Source organism: Carcharhinus amblyrhynchos, chromosome 3 (genome assembly GCF_965287045.1).
Source record: "Carcharhinus amblyrhynchos chromosome 3, sCarAmb.v2.hapA, whole genome shotgun sequence".
Taxonomy (NCBI): domain Eukaryota; kingdom Metazoa; phylum Chordata; class Chondrichthyes; order Carcharhiniformes; family Carcharhinidae; genus Carcharhinus; species Carcharhinus amblyrhynchos.
This window is the reverse complement of record NC_137326.1, coordinates 11,167,894-11,184,425: the sequence shown is the minus strand read 5'-3', so window position 1 is coordinate 11,184,425 and position 16,532 is coordinate 11,167,894. Positions and strand designations below refer to the sequence as shown.

The 16,532-nt window shown below is 46.9% G+C and overlaps 1 protein-coding gene across 2 annotated transcripts in view; it reads left to right on the top strand.

The window, feature by feature from the left end:
* The first annotated feature begins 929 nt into the window (after positions 1 to 929).
* LOC145341334 (caM kinase-like vesicle-associated protein) overlaps positions 930 to 16,532 on the top strand; it is a 163,541-nt gene continuing 147,938 nt past the window's right edge. For both annotated transcript variants that reach the window (XM_080186251.1, XM_080186249.1), the window contains exon 1: positions 930 to 1,327. The gene's annotated coding sequence lies outside the window, so the exon portion shown is untranslated. The remainder of the gene's footprint in view (positions 1,328 to 16,532) is intronic.

The window sequence follows — 16,532 nt, the reverse complement described above, 5'->3', positions numbered from 1 at the left end:
TGAATCCCCCCCAGTGTTGGGAGTGTAAATCCCCCCCCCCAGTGCTGGGAGTGTGAATCCCCCCCCCAGTGCTGGGAGTGTGAATCCCCCCCCCCAGTGTTGGGAGTGTAAATCCCCCCCCCCCCAGTGTTGGGAGTGTGAATCCCCCCCCAGTGCTGGGAGTGTGAATCCCCCCCACTGCTGGGAGTGTGAATCCCCCCCCCAGTGTTGGGAGTGTAAATCCCCCCCCAGTGCTGGGAGTGTGAATCCCCCCCACTGCTGGGAGTGTGAATCCCCCCCACTGCTGGGAGTGTGAATCCCCCCCCCAGTGCTGGGAGTGTGAATCCCCCCCAGTGTTGGGAGTGTAAATCCCCCCCCCCCCAGTGTTGGGAGTGTGAATCCCCCCCCCAGTGCTGGGAGTGTGAATCCCCCCCAGTGTTGGGAGTGTAAATCCCCCCCCCCCCCAGTGTTGGGAGTGTGAATCCCCCCCCACTGCTGGGAGTGTGAATCCCCCCCCCAGTGCTGGGAGTGTGAATCCCCCCCCCCCCAGTGCTGGGAGTGTGAATCCCCCCCACTGCTGGGAGTGTGAATCCCCCCCCCCACTGCTGGGAGTGTGAATCCCCCCCCCCCAGTGCTGGGAGTGTGAATCCCCCCCCCCCAGTGCTGGGAGTGTGAATCCTCCCCCCCAGTGTTGGGAGTGTGTTGATTCCTCCCCCAGTGCTGGGAGTGTGAATCCCCCCCCCAGTGTTGGGAGTGTGAATCCTCCCCCCCCAGTGCTGGGAGTGTGAATCCTCCCCCCAGTGTTGGGAGTGTGAATCCCCCCCAGTGCTGGGAGTGTGAATCCCTCCCCCAGTGTTGGGAGTGTGAATCCCCCCCAGTGCTGGGAGTGTGAATCCTCCCCCCCAGTGCTGGGAGTGTGTTGATTCCTCCCCCAGTGCTGGGAGTGTGAATCCACCCCCAGTTTCTGTGCTGTTGAGTCTGCCTCAGTCAGTGTGTAGCTTTGCCCGGCTCTCCATCACTCTGACTTGTTCCTGGTATCTCTCTGAGTAGCAGCACTTGCCCCTGGCTCCCCTATTCGCCCAGCCCCTGAATCTCAGCGGGAATCTGATTGACACACACCCAGTAGCGGATCGCAGAGCGGCACATGTGGCTCCCTGAACAGACTGATGTCCATGTGGAAGCGCTTCATTTGGAGACTGTCACTGCTCGGCAAAACCCAACTCGCCCAGCAAAAGAGGGGGCTGCAATCCCTTTGATCTTTTATTATAAGTAAGACGAGCCTGGGACACGTTGTCTTTTATCTTGACCGGACAGGAGCCGCAGGATTTACACTCCAAACGAGGTGAAAGTAAGTATTGTAAATCTCCCAGTCTGTCAAATCTGTGCGGTGGAGGTGCTGGCTGACTTAACCCACACGTTAGATCTCTAAACCAAATCCCAAATTGAATTGTTTCAATAGAATTCATTTGTGTGTGTGTGTTTGATTTAAGAGTGGGGGGGCAGTTTCTGAATCTAACGGGACAACCGACTGCTGTCCAAGCCCCCAGCAGATGCCAACTGCCCCAGTTCGGTTTAGCTTTCTTCCTCTATGTGTGTGTGTGTGTGGTGTGACCCCTTAGATTATCAAACATTTTTGTACTTTTATCCTGATTATTATTTGAAGCAAAAATGTGCGGGAATGGAGACAGGGATTTGTTTGGAAAGGTGCGTTAGAAATTGGATTGTAATTATTTCCCCCAGAAGAGAAAAAAAACAAACAGCTGAATCTAATAATAAAAAAAGATTGAATTGTTTTGAGGGGCTGTGTGGATTCATACATAAAACGGGATTGGAGGGCACTGCTTATATTTTTTGTGTAAGATATTCTTGAAAGCAGATTTTGGGGTGGGGGGGGGGTGGAAATAACATGAAGTTCCACTGTGCCAAGTCAGTTTTTATCCAGAGCTGTGTTGAGGTTTAAATTTGCTGTATATATATGTATGTATGAAACTTGATTATACAGCACCCCCATCTGCCTGATACTGTCGGTGACAACATTTCAATGGATATCACAGTCGGAGGGTATAATAAAAATGTTTTTATTGGGTCAGTTTTCTGTGTTGTACCCGTGTGTGTATTGGGGTAGGAGAAAGTGTGTGTGTGGGGGGGGGGGGGTGTGGGGGAGAGGTGAGTTGAGGGGTGACTCTTGAATTTTGGAAGCAACATTACTCTTCGCCCTCCCTGGGTCTCACTGTAACATTTTTTCTCTTTTTTTAAAAAAACTGCTCTTCTATTCCTCCTCGGCACTCGCGATTAATCCCTAATTCCCACCCCTCGATCATTTAATTTGGAGCCTGCATCAAAACGGAACTTAATTCTTTCCTATTACATAATACTGCGGAGTTTTTGTTTTGGGGATGTGTGTGTGTGTGTAGGACCAGAACTCGCCCCCTCCCCAAAAATCTGGATACGCCCCAGAAGACTTCTTTGGTTAGTTCTGAGGATCGCAGCGAGAGGTGGGGGTGGTGGGGGGGGGAGGTGGCTGGAATAGACAGTATTCATTTTCTTTTACTGCCCGTGTGAGAATGACTTGAACGCTTCTGCTGTTCTTTACAATTCACACTCAGTTTGCAAGTGAGGTGGCTGTGCAGAAGTCCAGCCTAACAGGGACTGAGACTTTCTTGGCAGTTTTGTCACTAGCCTGTGAGTGTGTCAAGTGTCTCCAGGTATTCTGTGCGAAGACAATATAAAACAGCAGAATTCTGTGCAACGGAATAATGGTATACAATGTTTACACTGGAATCTCTGGGCATGGTTCCATTCTAGCCCGCATTGGATCCTGTGCGTTTGCTTAGTTATTTTAAATCTGTGTTGCAAAACATTGCGACATCATCCTCCCGTGTTTTCTGTCACATTTTGAGGCTAGAAAGCATCTCCTTTCCCGTCTCCATATTCCAGTTTCTATAATTGATCTTACAATGACTCCTGTGGCTATAACTTACCTCCCATTCCAATCACTCTGCTTTTAAAGGCAGAGATAAATCTTTTAACTCCACCCATCTATTTTGGAGAAGGTACGATTTGTGTTTAAAATACTTGAATTTCTTTAAGGGCAAAAGATTTTGCACCTGGTCAAATTTATTCTGAGGGATCCCAAAGTGAAGGATTTTAAGTGGCGCACTAATATTTTTATCTGCGACTTTCTCTCATGTAAGGAGTGTTGTGTGAAGCATTATTTGGGGCTGGCATAGTGGCACTGCTGCCTCACAGCACCCGGGTTCGATTCCCGGCTTGGGTCACTGTCTGTGTGGAGTCTGCACGTTCTCCCCATGTCTGTGTGGGTTTCCTCCGGGTGCTCTGATTTTCTCCCACGGTCCGAAAGACGTGCTGGTTAGGTGCGTTGGCCATGCTAAATTCTCCCTCAGTGTATCCGAGCAGTGTGGCGACTGGAGGATTTTCACAGTGACTTCATTGCAGTGTTAATGTAAGCCTACTTGTGACACTAATAAATTAGCATATTGTGGAATGGGCAGATTTCACCCCTAGGTCTCCAGCCGAGATCATTTAGAGTCCAAACTTGTGTGGGGAGAAGTTATGGCAGGCTTGACTTAAACACTTCCCTGGGATTCAAGTTACACTTCCAATATCCCCACCGATCCCCAAACTCAAAAAAATTATCAATGTAACATACATCCTTTTTGGGCGATACTTCACTGGAGTCACAGATATTTTAATTCCAGTGGTGATTACAATTGTTACGCTCACTGTGTAAAACATGTCAGGTTTCGAGGTTTTAAAATTGCATAGTCTACAAATATCCCTTCATCAGTGTAAAACATCACTTTGAAAGATTGCTGACTGTTAGCATCTGGGCGGCATGGTGGCACAGTGATTAGCACTGCTGCCTCACAGCGCCAGGGACCTGGGTTTGATTCCCAGCTTGGGTCACCATCAGTGTGGAGTCTGCACTTTCTCTGTGTGGGTTTCCTCCCGCAGCCCAAAAGTGTGTGACTCAGGTTGATTGGCCATGCTAAGTTAACCCCAGTGCCAGGGGACTAGCTAGGGTAAATGAGGGTCACGAGAATAGGGCCTGTGTGGGATTGTGGTGGGTACAAACTCGATGGGCTGAATGGCCACATTCTGTGCTGTAGGGATTGTATTCTATTTCCCCACTCGCGAGCTGTATAAACTCCTGCTTTTATGCTTCAAGCTAAAGTGCAAGACACAGATGTGAACGAATGGTCCATTTATATTCTAATTTCATAACAGGAAGTTTTGCTGTATCTGATCATTTTAAACAATTATTTCAAAGGTTCCTGGTTACAATCTCCATCCTCCAATATACTTGCCAATTGTGGCTAAGATACATGAACTACATTCGTCAATACCTCAGCATTTTACCTCAGAAACCTTAGGCCAAGTTCTAGTTACATTGTGGGACATATATCTAAATAAGTGCTGTTTAAATGTGATATTTTTATCTGTGGAAATGTACTGTGTCTCACAAATTCTTTTCATCCTTCCCTCGGTCACATCTGCACCAACTACAGTACCACCCAGGCCCTATCCCTGTAACCCCGCATATTTATGGTCTCTTTCATAGTTTTTCACAGTTTTCCCCATATCAGTTTAGCCAGTGCTGCCCCAATCTCAGCCCCGGGTATGCCAGCTCTTAAAATAGGCAACAAATCTACTCTTCGATGCCTCTGCGTTCACGTATACTCTGAAGACTGCTGCAGTGTACGCACTAATTGTATTTAGTTGCCTTCCTTTGGCAGTAATAGGTTAGGAGATCATTATTTCACGTGGCCTACATAGCAGTCAGGACTTCTGAGACTGGGTGGCCCATTTAAGGGAACAATTAGCAAATTAGCAATTTCAGGAAAGGTCATTAATTTGGTCTTTAATGCGTGTTTGAAATGCCCACCTGACATATTTCTGAAAATTAACTTTCCATAGGTGACACTTAAACCCGTCAGTAGAAATAATGTCACAGCACCAAAATATTTTTGAAATGGAATGACCGATTGATAGAATGCCACTGATTCTATGGCTTAATAATGATCTGTCGGGCTGGCTGAGGCAAGTTGAGAGGAATAAAGAACACAGTGGTGAATATAGAATACCAAGGGTCAGCTCAGAAGCAAGATAAGCATCACAGTTGTCAAAAGGGTCGTGTCTGTAGATGAGTTCAGACAGGATTGAATTGGGAGGATCTGAGATTGGACTAAGTATCCCTTTTAATTTTTCCTGTATGTCGAAATGAAGAGTTATTCCAAAAGGGCTTAAATGATCTAACTTCCAGAGCTGTAAATAGGGAACACAAAGCCTCAGGGGACTTCACAGTAACTTCATTGTAGTGTTAATGTAAACCTTACTTGTAACTAATAAATAAACTTTTAAAAAGAAACTCAAGCTACTTTTTAAAAAAACTCAAGATTTTTAAAGGAATGGGGAATTGTGCTTTGAACAATGTCGGGCCAGATTATACTTAATATTGGGGCGACACTGTGGCACAGTGGTTAGCACTGTTGCCTCACAGCCTCCAGGGACCCGGGTTCACGTCTGGCCACTGTCTGTGCGGAGTTTGCACATTCTCCCCATGTCTGCGTGGGTTTCCTCCAGGTGCTCCGGTTTCCTCCCACAGTCTAAAGATGTGCAGGTTAGGTGGCTTGGCCATGCTAAATTGCCCCTTAGTATCAGGGGACGAGTAGAGTAAATAGGTGGGGTTAGGGGGATAGGGCCTGGGTGGTGTTGTAGTCGGTGTAGACTCAATGGGCCAAATGGCCTCCTTCTGCACTATAGGGATTCTATGACTGCTTTCTAAACTGGAAACCAATCACGTTGACTGCTTTTATTTTGCCAGTTCTAGAGGGGAGAAGGGAATCGGAAAATCACAATAAGCAGGACCTAGCAGTCAGAAAATTTCCCTCGGGTGTAATGATGCTCTTTCCTCAGAGCAGATAGATAAATATTTTAAGATGAGCAACCTATTAAAAAAAAGGCTGCACAGGCGTGCAGAGATTTTCAAAGACAATGATGTTTGCTCGTCACATTTGGTTCCTATAACAACAATGTGCATCAAAATAATGCCTTTGATATAATGGAACATTGCAGGCTGCTTTAAAAGAGTCATTGTAGAACAAAATGTAAAAGGTGAGACTTGTAAGGCAATGTTTGAACTGATGACCAAGAGCTTGGCCAAAGTGACAAGCTACAGCCGTTTATTATACAAAGGTTCACTGGTAAAAAAATCCATAGGGAGTGAATGAATTCGGAAAGTGGAAGGAGTTGATGGCAGCGTAAGTGGAAGCCGGTGTAATATTTCATACTTTCTATGAGATACCTTTAACCCATACGGCAGATCGAACTGTGCAGGCGTGGATTTGATTTGATTCCTTATTGTCCCATACACTGAAAAATATTGTTTCTTGTGCGCCGTACAGACAAAGCACACCATTCATAGAGTACATAGGGGAGAAGGAAAGGAGAGGGTGCAGAATGTAGTGTCACAGTCACAGATAGGATGGAGAGAAAGATCAGCTTAATATATGATAGTCTGACGGCAGCAGGGAAGAAGCTGTTCTTGAGTCGGTTGGTACAAGATCTCAGACTTTTGTATCTTTTTCCTGATGGAAGGAGGTGGAAGAGAGAATGTCCAGGATGTGTGGGGTCTTTGATTATGCTGGCTGCTCTTCCGAGGCAGTAGGATGTGTAGGTAAAGTCAATAGATGGGATTCTGGTTTGCATGATGCACTGGGCTATGTTCACAACGCTTTGTAGTTTCTTGTGTTCTTGGTCAGAGCAGGAGCCATACCAAGCTGTGATACATTCAGAAAGAATGCTTTCTGTGATGCATCTGTAAAAGTTGATGAGAGTTGTAGCTGACATGTTGAATTTCCTTCACCTTCTGAGAAAGTAGAGACGTTGGTGGGTTAACTTAACTGTAACATCGGCATGAAGGGACCAGGGCAGGTTGTTGGTGATCTAGAAACTTGAAGCATCTCCACTTCATCACCATTGATGTAGACAGTTCTCCACTACGCTTCCAGACGTTGATCAGTTCTGAGACAACTTTTGTACTCCTCCTGACTGAGCAACACTGATGATGAGTCTCTTGCCTTTTCAACACTTTCCCCAACACCACACCCAGTTGGAGTATCGAAAGTAACTGTGTCAGTGACTGAAAACAGAAACTTCCATCTGAGATAAATTGCCTGTAGAATCATAGGAGCATATAGTGTAGGAGAGGCCACTCAGCCCATTGGGCCTGCACCACCACACGAAAAACACCTGACCTCCCACCAAATCCCTTTTATAGTACTTGACACATATCCCTGAATGTTATGAAGTGCCAGGTGCCAGGTTTTTTTTACAGGTTGTGATGTAACCCGCCACCCTCCCAGGCAGCACATTCCAGACCATCACTGCCCTCTGGGTAACAAGATTTTCCCTCACATCCTCCCCCTAAACCTCCTGCCCCACACCTTGGACCCATGACCCCTTATGACTGTCCCTTCAACCAAGGGGAACAGCTGCTCCTTATCCACTCTGTCCGTGCCCCTCACAATCTTGTACACCTCGATCAGATCGCCCCTCAGTCTCCACTGCTCCACCGAAAACAACCCAAAACCACTCAACCTCTCTTCATAACTCCCATCCCAGGCAGCATCCTGGTAACTCATAGAACATAAGAACATAAGAAATAGGAGCAGGAGTAGGCCATCTGGCCCTTCGAGCCTGCCCCGCCATTCAATAAGATCATGGCTGATCCGTCGTGGCTCAGTTCCGCATTCCCGCCCTCTCCCCATAACCCTTAATCCCCTCACTTATCAAAAACCCATCAACCCGCGTCTTAAAAATATTTAGCGAGGCAGCCTCCACCACTTCAACGGGCAGAGAATTCCAGAGATTCACCACCCTTTGAGTGAAGAAGTTCCTCCTCAACTCCGTTCTAAACCGCCCCCCCCCCCCTTTATCTTGAGGCTGTGCCCCCTAGCTTTAGTCGAATTCTTATTTCAAAAACCATTAACCGTGCCATTGTGCAAGGTGGGTATGGGGTGGGGGACAATGAGGTTGTGACTTTTCCTGCCACTTATTTCGGAATTGGTGACCAAAGGGCAAAATCTGCTGCTGCTATAGGACAGCAACAGCAGAACGTGCCAAAGAAGCAGTGTCATTGTGTAGGGTTAACTCGCTCAGGTTGAGATAGGTAAAGTAATGGAGGGCGGCTTGTTGGCGCAGTGGTTAGCATTGCTGCCTCACAGCACCAGGGACCCAGAGTTCGACTCCCGATTTGGGTCACTGTCTGTGCGGAGTCTGCACCTGTCTGTGTGTGTGTTCCCTCCGGGTACTCCAGTTTCCTCCCACAGTCCAAGGATGTGCCGATTAGATGGATTGGCCATGCTAAATTGCCACTTCGTGTCAGTGGGGGCTAGCTAGGGTAAATGTATGGGGTTATGGGGATAGGGCCTGGTGGGATTTTGGTCAGTGCAGATTCAGTGGGCCGAATGGCCTCCTGCACTGCAGTGATTCTATAAGGAGGAGATATAAAGAGGTCACCCAAAATGCGGAATGTAACAGAGAGGGGTTGTAAGTTATTTCCATGTGATTGAAACGTAGCTGTAATAATAGCTGCATCAGCCCATGCGGTTGTATACTTTTTATAGTATTCGAAATGCACAGTCAAATATTTTCCAGAGTTAGGTGGATTGGCCATGCTAAATTGCCCCTTAGTGTCAAGTGGAGTAGAAAGGTAAATAGTGGGGTTAGGAGGATAGGATCTGGGTGGGATTGTTGTGGGTGCAGTCTCAATGGGCCAAATGGCCTCCTTCTGCACTGTAGGATTCTATGTTTCTAGGTGACTATCACATCCAGCATATCATTGTCCACTGATCAAAATGAAAATACGAGGTGGGATGTAGCTTTTATTATTGCCCCGGTACATTGATGATGGGAAAATGAGCACCTACAAAGCTCATTAGCAATTCACACAGAGAAATTTAAGAACACTTCACGCACAATGAATTGCTTTTTGCATGGAGTGACTTGGACTCAAACGCAGCAACTATTTCACACACACAACCCCTCAAATTGTAATCAGTTGACTGACGGGTTGATCTGTTTGTTTGATAACATCGTTTAATAGTCAGGCCTCTGTTGGGATTCAGCAATGCCCGGCGCTTGTGTGACATGAATTTTATTTCTCACTTGTCACTCGCAAGCCTGAAATTTGTCCAGCTCTTGCTGCGTGGAGGTAGGCACTGTTTTATTATCTGAGGAATCGCGCTGAACATTGTGTACTCGTCATCAAACATCCCCATGTCTGTCCTCATGATGGAGGGAAGGTCATTGATGAAGCAGCTGAAGATGGTTAGGCCGAGGACACTAAGCCAAGGAACTCTTGTGTGGTCCCTTGGGGCTGAGATGGTTGACCCTCAATAACAACAATCTTTGTCCTTTGTGTCAGTATGATTCCAGCCACAGAACACTTTTCCTCTCACGTACTTCAATTTTGCTGTTTGATGCCACACTCGATCAGATGCTTCCTTGATGTCAAGGGCGATCACTTTCACCTCATCTCCGTGGTTCACCTTTTCATGTTCATGTTTAACCCCCAACCTTTACTCAATACCTTCAACCATTTGTCACATGGAATGAATCAAATTATGTGAAGATTGGTACCTGTGTTTCTGGAGCTGACTGAGATAGATCATCTGATTTGATTTGATTTGATTTGATTTATTATTGTCACATGTATTAGTATACAGTGAAAAGTATTGTTTCTTGCGCGCTGTACAGACAAAGCATACCGTGCATAGAGAAGGAAATGAGAGAGTGCAGATTGTGATGTTACAGTCATAGCTAAGGTGTAGAGAAAGATCAACTTAATGCGAGGTAGATCCATTCAAAAATCTGACAGCAGCAGGGAAGATGCTGTTCTTGAGTCGGTTGGTGCGTGACCTCAGATTTTTGTATCTTTTTCCCTACAGAAGAAGGTGGAAGAAAGTATGTCCAGGGTCCTTAATTATGCTGGCTGCTTTTCCAAGGCAGCAGGAAGTATAGACTGTGTCAGTACATGGGAGGCTGATTTGCATGATGAACTGGGCTTCATTCACAACCCTTTGTAGTTTCCTGCGATCTTGGGCAAAGCAGGAGCCATACCAAGCTATGATACAGCCAGAAAGAAATCTTTCTATGGTGCATCTGTAAAAATTGGCGATAGTCATAGTTGACATGCCAAATTTCCTTAGTCTTCTGAGAAAGTAGGGGCGTTGGTGGGCTTTCTTAACCATAGTGTCGGCATGGAGGGGGACAAGGACAGGAGGTTGGTGACCTGGACACCTAAAAACTTGAAGCTCTCGACCATTTCTACTTCATCCCTGTTGATGTAGACAGGGGCATGACCTGCACTGTGCTTCCTGAAGTCGATGACTATCTCCTGGTTACTTCTGGGTGAAGATGTTTGCAATTTGGCTTTTGTGTTGGTGTGCTGGACTCCCCTATCATTGAGGTCGGGGATATTGTGGGGCCATCTTTATTGTTAACTGTTCAGTTGTTGACCACCATTCATGACTAGATGTGGCAGGATTGCAGAGCTTTGATCTGATTTGCTGGTTCTGGGATTGCTTAGCTCTGTCTCTTACATACCCTTTCCATTGTTTAGCACATACGTAGCCCTGTGCTGTAGCTTCACCAGGTTTGTTACGAATACCTGGTGCTGTTCCCAGCAGGCGGCCTTGCACTCCCCACTGAACCAGCTTTACTCCTCTGGTACGATGGTAATGGTGAAACGAGGGTTACGCTGGCTCTTGAGGTTTCAGACTGTGGTGGAATACTGTGCTGCTGATGACCCTCACTATCTCATGGGTGCTCAGTTTTGAGCTGCTAGATCGGGTTCTTAACCGCTCTCACTTGGCACAGCTAGTACCATGCACGTGCTGGAGGGTGCCCTCTGCATGAAGACACAGCTTTGCCTCCACAAGGACAGTGTGGTGGCCGCTCATACCCAAGCCCTCACTGGGGAGGATGATTTCCTTCATGCCACAATGCCACTCTTGCAGATGTGCCCAGGCAGCTCAGTTAGGAATCTTCCTATCGAGCCCCTATTGGTGATGGACAAAGAACAAACAAAATTACAGCACATGAACAGGCCCTTCGGCCCTCCAAGCCTACACCGACCATGCTGCCTCTCTGAACTAAAACCCCTTACCCTCCTGAGGACCATATCCCTCTATTCTCACCCTATCCATGTATTTGTTAAGACTCCCCTTAAAAGTCACTATTGTATCTGCTTCCACTACCTCCCCCGGCAGCGAGTTCTAGGCACCCACCACTCTCTGTGTAAAAAGAATTGCCTCGTGCATCTCCTTTAAACTTTGACTCTCGCACTTTAAACCTACATTGAAGTCATTGAAGTTCCCCACCCAGAATGAATTCAGTGCCCATGTCACCCTCTGGGCTTCTACCAAGTGGTGTTCAAGATGGAGAAGTACTGAGGGAGGATGTTAGGTTAAAGTTAAAGTTTATTTATTAGTCACAAGTAGGCTTACATTAACACTGCAATGAAGTTACTATGAAAATCCCCTAGTTGCCACACTCCGGTGCCTGTTCGGGTACACTGAGGGAAAATTTAGCACGGCCAGTGCACATAACCTGCACATCTTTCTGACTATGGGAGGAAACCAGAGGGCCCGGTGGAAACCCACACAGACACGGGCAGAATGTGCAGACACCGCACAGACAGTTACCCAAGCTGGGAATTGAACCGGGTCCCTGGCGCTGTGAGGCAGCAGTACTGACCACTGTGCCGCTCCGGTTTCTATGCCCATATTTGACCCAATGGCGTGAGGTTCTGGAGTCAACACTGAGGACTTGATAAATCACAGACCGTTAAGTCATGACCTCTGTAGGACAGGTCGTGCCCAGGAATGGCAAGCAAGGTATCCGAGGTTTTGCCGAATAGGTGGAATTCTATGCATTACAACCATGTCAGGCTTAACATGACTGTGTGGGAATCCTCTCCCAAACTTTCATAGCAGTTTTATGTAATTTCATAGTTCTGCAGGCAAATTCTAAGTGGAGTTGGAAGTCAACTTTTTTTTTTATTCATTCATGGGACATGGATGTCGCTGGCTGGCCAGCATTTATTGCCCATTCCTAGTTGCCCCTAGAGGTCAGTTGAGAGTCAACCACATTGTTGTGGCTCTTGAGTCACGTCAGGTAAGGACGGCAGATTCCTCCCCTAAAGGACATTAGTGAACCAGATGGGTTTTTATAAACAATTGACAATGGTTTCATGGTCATCGGTAGATTTTTAATTCCAGATATTTTTCTTTGAATTCAAATTCCACCATCCACCTTGGTGGGATTCGAACCCGAGTCTCCAGAACATTAGCTGAGTTTCTGGATTAATAATCTAGTGGTAATACCATTAGGCCACTGCCTCCCCACTGCATCATGGAAGGCCATATGAAGGCCAGACCAGGTAAGGACACCAGACTTCCTGACCTGGCGGACATTTCTGAACCAGGTGGGTTTCATGACAACCAGTAGTTTTATAGCTGTCACTATCAATTACTTCTTATTCCAAATTTATTGACCCTTCTAACACCAGTGTTGAAGCATATTGTTCATACAGTTAGAGGGAGCTTTGTTCCTTTTGAGATCTTGTACCACAATGGCCCAGTGGTTAGCACTGCTACCTCAGGGACCCGGGTTCAATTCCCAGCTTGGGTCACTATCTATGCAAAGTCTGCACATTCTCCACTTTATTTGAATGCACGAAGCATTCGGAATAAAGTGGATGAGCTGGTGGCGCAGATCGACACAAATGGATACGATCTGGTGGCCATTACAGAGACGTGGCTGCAAGGTGACAGGGACTGGGAGCTGAATGTCCAGGGGTATCAAGTGTTCAGGAAGGATAGGCGGGAGGGAAAAGGGGGGGGTGTAGCTCTGCTGATTAAGGATAGCATCAGGGTGGTAGTGAGGGATGATATTGGAGCCAAGGAGCAGAAAGTGGAATCGTTGTGGGTGGAGATTAGGAACAGCAAAGGGAGGAAGACGCTGGTGGGTGTCATCTATAGGCCCCCGAATAATGATCTGGAGGTGGGGCGGGCTGTTTACGCGCAAATAAGTGCAGCGTGCAGGAATGGGACGGCCGTAGTTATGGGAGATTTCAATCTGCATATTGATTGGTCGACCCATGTTGGTCGCAATGGGCTCGAGGAGGAGTTCTTGGAATGCTGCCGGGATAGTTTCCTTGAACAGTGTGTGTTGGAGCCGACGAGGGAGCGAGCTATCTTGGATCTGGTGTTATGTAATGAGGCGGGTAGAATTAGGGACCTTGCGGTGAAGGATCCTCTTGGGGAGAGTGATCATTGTATGGTGGAGTTTCTGGTGCAGATGGAGGACGACAAAGTGGGTTCCCGGACACGCGTCCTTTGTTTGAACAGAGGGGAGTACGGTAGGATGAGAGAGGAATTGGCGAATGTGGACTGGGGGAGCGCGTTGGAAGGTAGGTCTGCTGAGGAGCAGTGGAGGATTTTTAAGGAGATCTTTCTTGGTGCTCAGCAGAAATTTATTCCGATGGTCAAAAAGGACCGTAGGAGGAGAGGTAATCAGCCGTGGATAACGAAGGAGGTGAAGGAAAGTATTAAATTAAAAGCGGAGGCGTTTAGAGTAGCTAAGAGTAGTGGGCGAGAAGAGGATTGGGAGAGGTTTAAATGTCAACAAAGATTGACAAAGAAGTTGATAAAGAAGGGTAGGATAAACTACGAAGCTGGGCTAGCGCTTAATATAAAAAAGGATAGCAAGAGTTTTTATAAGTATATAAAAAGGAAGAGGCTGGCTAGGGTGAATGTTGGACCCTTAGAGAATGAGAAGGGGGACTTAGTGGTAGGAGATGGGGAAATGGCTGAGGTCTTGAATAACTTTTTTGTTTCGGTCTTCACGGAGGAGGACGTGAATAATTTGCCGGGTGTTAGAGATGGAAAGGTGGTAGGACTGGAGGGTCTAGATGACATTACTGTTACTAGAGAGGTGGTGCTAGACAGACTGGAGGGGCTGATTGTGGACAAGTCCCCAGGACCGGATGGAATGCATCCGAGGGTTCTGAAAGAAATGGCGGAGGTGATAGTGGATGCCTTGATGGTTATTTTCCAGACGTCGCTGGATTCCGGGGAAGTGCCGGAAGATTGGAAAGTGGCTAATGTTACGCCGTTGTTTAAGAAGGGTGCCAGGCAAAAGGCGGGGAATTATAGGCCGGTTAGTTTAACGTCTGTTGTAGGTAAAATGTTAGAATCCGTCATCAAGGAGGAAATAACGAGGCATCTTGAGGGGAATTGCTTGATAGAGCAGACGCAGCACGGTTTCATTAAAGGGAAATCGTGTCTGACAAATTTACGTGAGTTCTATGAGGATGTGTCTAGGGCGGTGGATAGAGGAGAGCCGGTGGATGTGGTCTTTCTTGATTTTCAGAAGGCATTTGACAAAGTGCCTCACAAGAGGTTATTGCAGAAGGTCAGGGGACATGGAGTTGGGGGTAGGGTGTTAGCGTGGATAGAGGACTGGTTGTCAAATAGGAGGCAGAGAGTGGGGGTCAATGGGTGCTATTCGGATTGGCGGTTGGTGACTAGTGGAGTGCCTCAGGGGTCGGTGCTGGGGCCTCAGCTATTTACCATTTATATAGATGATCTGGAGGAGGGAACTGAGTGTATGGTGTCAAAATTTGCTGATGACACCAAGATTGGTGGAAAGGCAAATTGTGCGGAGGGTGTGGAGAGTCTGCAGAAGGATCTAGATAGGCTGGGCGAATGGGCCAGGAACTGGCAAATGGAATTTAATGTTGGCAAGTGCGAGGTGGTCCACTTTGGTAGGAATAATGGCAGGAAGGATTATTACTTACGTGGAGAAAAACTGCAGCAGGCGACGGTGCAGAGGGACCTCGGGGTCCTTGTGCATGAGTCGCAAAAACCCAGCTTGCAGGTGCAGCAGGTGGTCAGGAAGGCGAATGGGATGCTGGCCTTCATAGCGAGGGGGATTGAATATAAAAGTAGGGAGGTCTTGCTGCGGCTATATAGGGCATTGGTGAGGCCGCAGCTGGAGTACTGTGTGCAGTTTTGGGCGCCGTACTTACGCAAGGATATTTTGGCCTTGGAGGGAGTGCAGAGGAGGTTTACTAGGCTGATGCCGGAGTTGAGGGGGTTGAGCTATGAGGAGAGGCTGAATAAACTAGGCTTGTACTCGTTAGAGTTTAGAAGAATGAGGGGAGATCTCATTGAGACGTATAAGATGATGAATGGGATGGATAGGATAGAAGTGGAGAGACTCTTCCCGCTCAGAAAGGACAGTAGGACTAGGGGGCACAGCCTCAAGATAAAGGGGGGGCGGTTTAGAATGGAGTTGAGGAGGAACTTCTTCACTCAAAGGGTGGTGAATCTCTGGAATTCTCTGCCCGTTGAAGTGGTGGAGGCTGCCTCGCTAAATGTTTTTAAGACGCAGGTTGATGGGTTTTTGATAAGAGAGGGGATTAAGGGTTATGGGGAGAGGGCGGGAAAGTGGAACTGAGCCACGACAGATCAGCCATGATCTTATTGAATGGCGGGGCAGGCTCGAGGGGCCAGATGGCCTACTCCTGCTCCTATTTCTTATGTTCTCCCCATGTCTGCGTGGGTTTCCTCCAGCTGCTCTAATTTCCTCCCACAGTCCGAAAGACTTACTGGCTCGGTGCATTGGCTGCGCTAAATTCTCCCTCACTGTACCCGAACAGGTGCCAGAGTGTAGCAACTAGGGGATTTTTCACAGAAACTTCATTGCAGTGTTAATGTTAGCCTACTTGTGACACTAATAAGTCAACTTTATTGGGGGCTAAGTGCAGAAACATTCCACTGACTAACGCTGGGAGCTTTAATTTGCTGATGCATTCGCTGGTTTGACACCTCACGATGCGAACAAAATTAATGCTTTCTTTAACAAAACATAAAATCTATCCATTTGTCTGTCACACTGCTCTTTTGAGTTTCTTCCTTGAAGTAGAATAGTGGAGGATCTTTGTCAAGTAAAGTTTAACACACAAATTGGCTTAAGGTGAGCGCCACAATGTAAATAGCAGAGAACATTTATATCCTGTATAAAATGGCTTCCAGGTTTGCTTATATAACAACTGTCACTAATTTTCAGATTAACTCATTGCCTGAAAATTGAAATAAGTTCCTACACAAGTGCAAGCCTTTTTAAATTCATTTCCTTTTTATATCATGCGTTTTTTTTTGCCATTCTAAAGGATTTCACTTCTAAACAGATCAAATCAGTCAACGTTAAGCTGCACCTCCCTCCACTGCATTCCCGAATATTACCGTTGAGACAAACCCCTTGTCATAATGTCTCCATGACAACCTCAAGAGTTTTCTTAGGTATCGAGAGGACATGGAAGGTTTGACGCGAGAGTCAGACTCTTTCCGGGACAAGAGGATGGATGTTTCAGTCAGAAATCCGGCCTTATTTAGCTATTCTCAGCCAGGCCAACCATAGTGGGTGCTAAAATTGGCCTCAGTGCTCCTTGGCTAAGGAGA